The 5,920-nt window shown below is 40.7% G+C and overlaps 1 protein-coding gene across 1 annotated transcript in view; it reads left to right on the forward strand.

Annotated features, from left to right (window-relative positions):
* LOC106011185 (thrombospondin type-1 domain-containing protein 7A) overlaps window positions 1-5,920 on the forward strand; it is a gene marked incomplete at its 3' end in the record, with an annotated part of 102,014 nt that overhangs the window by 68,294 nt on the left and 27,800 nt on the right.

The raw sequence follows: 5,920 nt of genomic DNA on the forward strand, positions 1-5,920 counted from the left end.
CCCCCCTCCCACACACACACAAAAACACGTTTCTCCATCTGATTTGAGGGTTATTTATTTCCTGACCTTGCTACCCCTGCTATCAAAGTGCTAAGGGCGTGCATTATGTACGCTGTAGCAAGCACAGCACTGAAGCAAGCGGAAAGGCGGGCTCATTCGGAGCTTCGGGGTGGAAATACACATCATTTGATGACGTCATTTTCTCGAGATTTCAAGATTTTGGAGAGATACGTTAGCGTGTTGTCTTATCCCTATCTACTTGTCCTTGTCGTGTCTCCTTTAGGTTTTTTAAAACGTTTTCTTTTTACGTTTATTTTTCTTATTTTTATTTGGTTTCATTTGGTTTGGTTTGGATTGGTTTGTTTGGTTTGTTTGGTTTTGCTTGATATGATTTTTAAAAAATAATAAATAACTAGTTTAAATCAAACAAAGTGCGTTATTTCATTTGGCTTTCATTCAAGTTACATTTTACGCGAACCCATCTCTTTTTTTGTGAAAAATCAACAACTGAAAGAACAAAAATAAAAACTGTAACCTCACACTTCCTTTTAGCTTTTCATTTTACTTTTTGTGCCACATAAAGATCAAATTGTCTTTGACCTTGACAGTGTCAACCTCAGCGGTTGGGCTCTGTCGCTGCGCACCGGAGACCCGAGTTCGATTACCCTGAGGGGGGGGGGGGATTATTAGATCGAGTATCGCCATCTGTCTGCTGGGACGCTGCACATATACTTCACTCAGCCCCGAATGGCCCCATCAGGCAAGGTCGAGGAGTGAAGCATTTACAATCAATCAAATCAAGACCTTGGGTTGCTTCCCAAAAACAGTCTGTTGGGGGATTTATTTTCCAGCTTTCCAGAGATTGTACATTGATGCCACCACAAATCCCTGTCTGCAGACCGTAACTAACACAAGTCTGGAGTGGAATCGCTCTGTTTTCATAAAGTCTATGATGTTTGTCCCCCAGCCTTTATTCAGGTTTAACTGATGCTGTAAATCTCTCGGCTTTCCCTTGGAACAGACAGTTCGATCAAGAAAATCCTGACATTTTTTTTTCTGTCTGCCGAACCGCCAGTTTTGTAGGAACTCTGTGATTCCGAAAACTACAATCTGTTTAGTGACTTCCAAGTCACATGACCTATCTAGAACATAAACATAGACTCCTACGTATGTCCACTAAATTGCTATCAATACTCCTTTTCTAGATATTTCTACAGGGGTTAAACGGTGCATTTAGTAGGCTATGTTCTACAGGTTTACTCTTCTCCGTTATTTGTGTCTGTCTATTAAAATGTGTCTTTCTTGCTTATAAATATAAACCGACATGTTTATGTCAACGTTCTCGAAAAAGGATAAACACAAAAGTGATTCTAACGATTCAAGCTTGTTTCTCTCTCACTGACACGAAGCCTATCTTGAATACGAACATGGGCTTCTAATTCATGTCAATGGATAGCTATAATTGTTACTATTTGTTCTCGTTGAAATACATAATATACTGTTATGTCAGCTCACACCTTTTTTCTACTTTTCTACGCTTTCCCAAATAGAGACTGTCTTAATACAAGATAAATGATGAACTGGGTGTAAAAAAAAAAACCCCGAAAAAACAACACAAATTGTGCATGCAATAAAAAAATCTCTCCGCTCCAGTGTCCTTTGTTTCTCATTTCCGGTAAAGAGAATCGGGAGAAACCACTTGTTGGTCCTACTTTTTAGATGTCCTGAGCGGAACTTGTCTGTATGTCTCGTATTTCCCTCCATTAACGGACCTTAATAATTGGGCTACTATTCTTTCATTGAAGCAAACACATTTTCAAAATCGAATCTTTCGGAGAGCTGATATTATTTTAGGCTGGAATGTGAAGACGTGCACGCACACAAACACTCTCTCTCACACACACACACACACACACAAATACACACACACACAAACACACACACACACAAACCAGCAACACACACACACACACACACACATACACACACGAACAAACAAAGAACAAAGAAACATGATATGCCAATCATACATTTTACGGACAAGTAAAAAACAAAAAAAACCCAACCCCAGCCACTCCTCCCCCTCCCTACCCCAACCTGATTTCTCATTTTTCTCGCCAAATGAATCATTTGTTTGTTGCTATTGAAAGAAGAGAAACAACAACTTCCCCTCCCCACAAGCCACCGCCCCTAAAAAATAATGTGTTCAATTGATATTAAGAATTAGCCTAACGCAGAAAACAGTGAATCGGAATGTGTATTATCTAAAGATGTAAGATAGAACAAGAGGGATACGAATAACGATATGTTAAAGAACAAAGACTGAAATAGATATGGCAGTGTGTAGTGAAGGAAGTGCAGAGGATAATAAATGAGAGAACAGAGAAAGAGAGAGAGTGAGAGAAATACGTAGATGAAGAGATAAAGAAAGATAGAGAGGAATAGAGAGAGAGGGGGAGAGAGGAGGGGAGAAGGAGAGAGAGAGTGAGAGAGAGGGGGAGGGACACATAGAGAGAAAAATATAAAATATAGAAAGAGGGAGAGAGAGAAAGAGAGACAGAGAGAGAGAGACAGAGAGAGAGAGAGAGAGAGAGAGAGAGAGAGAGAGAGGGGGGGATGAGAGAGAGTGGATTAAAGTAGAAGTGTGTGGAAAGGAGGCAAGAGACACACAGACACACACGAGCACACACACAGACATACACACCCACAAGCAGAAACACACAGAAAGCGAGAGAGGGAAAAAGAGACAGACATAGAAAGAGAGAGAGATAGAGAGAAAGACAGAGACAGAGAGAGAGAGAGAGAGAGAGAGAGAGAGAGAGACAGAGAGAGAGACAGAGAGAGAGACAGAGAGAGACAGAGAGAGAGACAGAGAGAGAGAGACAGAGAGAAAGTGGGAAGAGACAGAGCGACAGAGAAACAAATCGACAGATACCGGGAGAGACAGACAGATGGACAAACAGCCATACGATATGACGAAAGATGGATAAAGAGATAGAAAGATGTGTCAGAAAAAGAAGGAAAATGAAAATAAAGAATAAGAAGGAAATTGAAATAGAGATAGATAAAGATAGATAGTAAAAGAAAGAAAGATAGACGTTTAAAAAGAGAGTCGGAGACAGAGATAGAAACAGGGGAGTTTGGGGGAGGGGGGCGGGGGAGGGATAAACAGATAGAGAAACACGAAGAAATAAGGTTGAAAAGAAAATAAAAAAGAAGAAAAAAAAGGAAGAGAAAAAAAAATCCGTTACTCCAACAATCCGGATTTTAGATCTCCATCCAGACGTATTACATATTCCCTCCTCAATTGGCTTCCTCTGGGATCTGGCCGTCTCTTCCATACTCTCCGTGTACCTAAGCCACTAGTACTAAATGAATTACGCATTCATCTCTGCCCAACTGTACCTAAGGGGACGGTCACGATAAACGCTTCTGGGCGAACCAAGAGAGCGTGAGAGTAGGCTGCAGAGATCGTTCTAATAGTGGTGGTAGTGGTCGGGTCGTTGTAGATGTAGCAGTAGTAGTAGTAGTTGTAGTAGTAGTAGTAGTAGTAGTAGTAGTAGTAGTAGTAGTAGTAGTAGTAGTAGTAGTAGTAGTAGTAGTTGTTGTTGTTGTTGTTGTTGTTGTTGTTGTTGTTGTTGTTGTTGTTGTTGTTGTTGCTGTTGTTGCTGCTGTTGTTGCTGTTGTTGTTGTTGTTGTTGTTGTTGTTGCTGCTGCTGCTGCTGCTGTCGTTGTTATGACTGTTATTGTTTGCTGACTCAACTTGTTAATTGTTGCCGCTGATGATGATGCTGTTGACGTTTTAGATGCTATAGCCGTTGACAAGAATCAAAAAGAAAAAGAATAAAAGAAACTACTCGTACTAACCATCATGAAGTAGAGAATTTTGCTGGGTGCTCTGAGTCTGCTGGGATAATAATACATGTTTTAAAGCGCATGATTATAGCAAGCCTTGGAGCATAGCTCCGTGGCAGTAGTAGTAGTAGTAGTAGTAGTAGTAGTAGTAGTAGTAGTAGTAGTAGTAGTAATGGTAAAATCAAGAGCAAACTTGATAGTTATGGTGCTTTATTGGTCTTGCGTTTGTATGTCATTACTGATCAAGGAGTAATATTATCACACTTAAATAAACTGTGCAGGTTACATCAAGCGCGAGAATTTGACAGAGGTTATCAAATGCACCTTTTAAAGATTTATATGTACTCTCGACATTCAAGTCAGATTCAGAGTACTCCGGTGTTGTGGGGATTTTTTTTCCATTGTTCTAGTTGATGTTGTTTTTAGGGTGAGTGGGTAGGGAGGGGGGGGGGATGATTCGTCTGTTGCCACTTGTTTGGTAGCATCTAGTGTGACCGCTTACTTAGAGAGAGAAAGTCTTCTTCCTCTCCGCTTTGTCATACTCAACTACCAAATCTGACAGTTGTCATTGAAATAAATCTCTGATCCGATCTTTCTATAAATGCCTCCCCGGGTCTGTCTGTCTGTCTGTCTGTCTGTCTGTCTGTCTGTCTGTCTGTCTGTCTGTCTGTCTGTCTGTCTCTCTCTCTCTCTCTCTCTCTCTCTCTCTCTCTCTCTCTCTCTCTCTCTCTGCGTGTATGTCAGCTTTTTTTTTCTTTTTGTTTGAACAGAACTTCCTTGTTGAGGTCAGTGCACTTTTCAGTCTGGGGTCTTTCCAAGGGTACATTTTACGTGATGAGAAACGTGCATCATCTAAGGGGACGCACAGACTTAGTATGAAAAACAAAGATAACTACATAATAACATGGGCGGTTGGAGGGTATCACTTGTTGTTTTTTTTTACTTATTACTTCTTATCCCTGTCTGACTACTTTACTCCCTCCGCCCCCCCCCCCCCGAAATAATTGAGTATTATCGTATAGACGTGCGTCTCCTAGAATCCATTAATGGTTGGTTGGCGGGTGCTCTGGAGTGGTTTGATCTCCTTTTCCTATGAAGTATCTATCGACCTTATCCCTCTTCCTTTTTTGTGTTTTTTATTTTTCTGTATCAGCTCTAATCGTCTTCGCGTTTATAACCTTAGAGTGTTGCAAGTGCTGTAAAGCACTAAGTAAATCCAATCCTGTATGTATATCAGTTATGAATAGTATAGACATCGATACTATTAATTTAGCATACTGTACGGAGGGATTTAAACTGTAAGGTGTATTAGATTTCCAGTCCTACACTAGGAGATGTGAATCCTTTAAAATTATTTTTAAAAACGATTCAAAAGAAAACGCTGTGCAAAGCTTTGGGAATATTAAAACTAATCGACTCTGTGGTATTTAACTGGCTATCTTTCCATTTTGTGTCTGTAATTGCATTATTTTACACACTTTTTTCGAATGTTCCTTTCTCTCTCTTTTTCTTTTTCTCTCTTCTCTCCCTCTTCTCTCTTTCTCTCTGGTTTTCCCTCGTGTGTTTGTGTGTATGTGCATTTATTTTTGTGCGCTCGCGCACGCGCGAGTATTTGTATGTGCGTATGTGTGTGTGTGGGGGGGGGGAGTGGGGAGCGCGCACGCACGTTGTGTGTATGCGTGTGTGCGTTTATTATAAAAGACCAAATTTTATTTAGAATCCACGAAAAACAAAACAAAACAAAACGAAAACATACAGAGGTCAACAATGTACGATAAGTTCAACCCTTGACGGTATTTTACCGGAACCGTGTAGTGGGCGTATTCACAGTAATCCCAGACCATCGCTAATTGGACCGCAGTCTAAAAGCTAGTAACACTTCCCCGCCCTAAGGACATGGCTGGGCTCGTACTTCCATTGCGAGATATCGGCTCCGTTAATTCCGATGCAGGATGTTCCGGATTAGAATCGGCTTTCCGAATATCTCGGAAACCTCTCACGCTACCGTTCTGCCGTCATTCTTAAAAGTACAGTATATGCAGTTTTTACAATTTTATAGAAGATG

Source organism: Aplysia californica, unplaced genomic scaffold, assembly GCF_000002075.1.
Source record: "Aplysia californica isolate F4 #8 unplaced genomic scaffold, AplCal3.0 scaffold00068, whole genome shotgun sequence".
In the NCBI taxonomy this organism is placed as follows: domain Eukaryota; kingdom Metazoa; phylum Mollusca; class Gastropoda; order Aplysiida; family Aplysiidae; genus Aplysia; species Aplysia californica.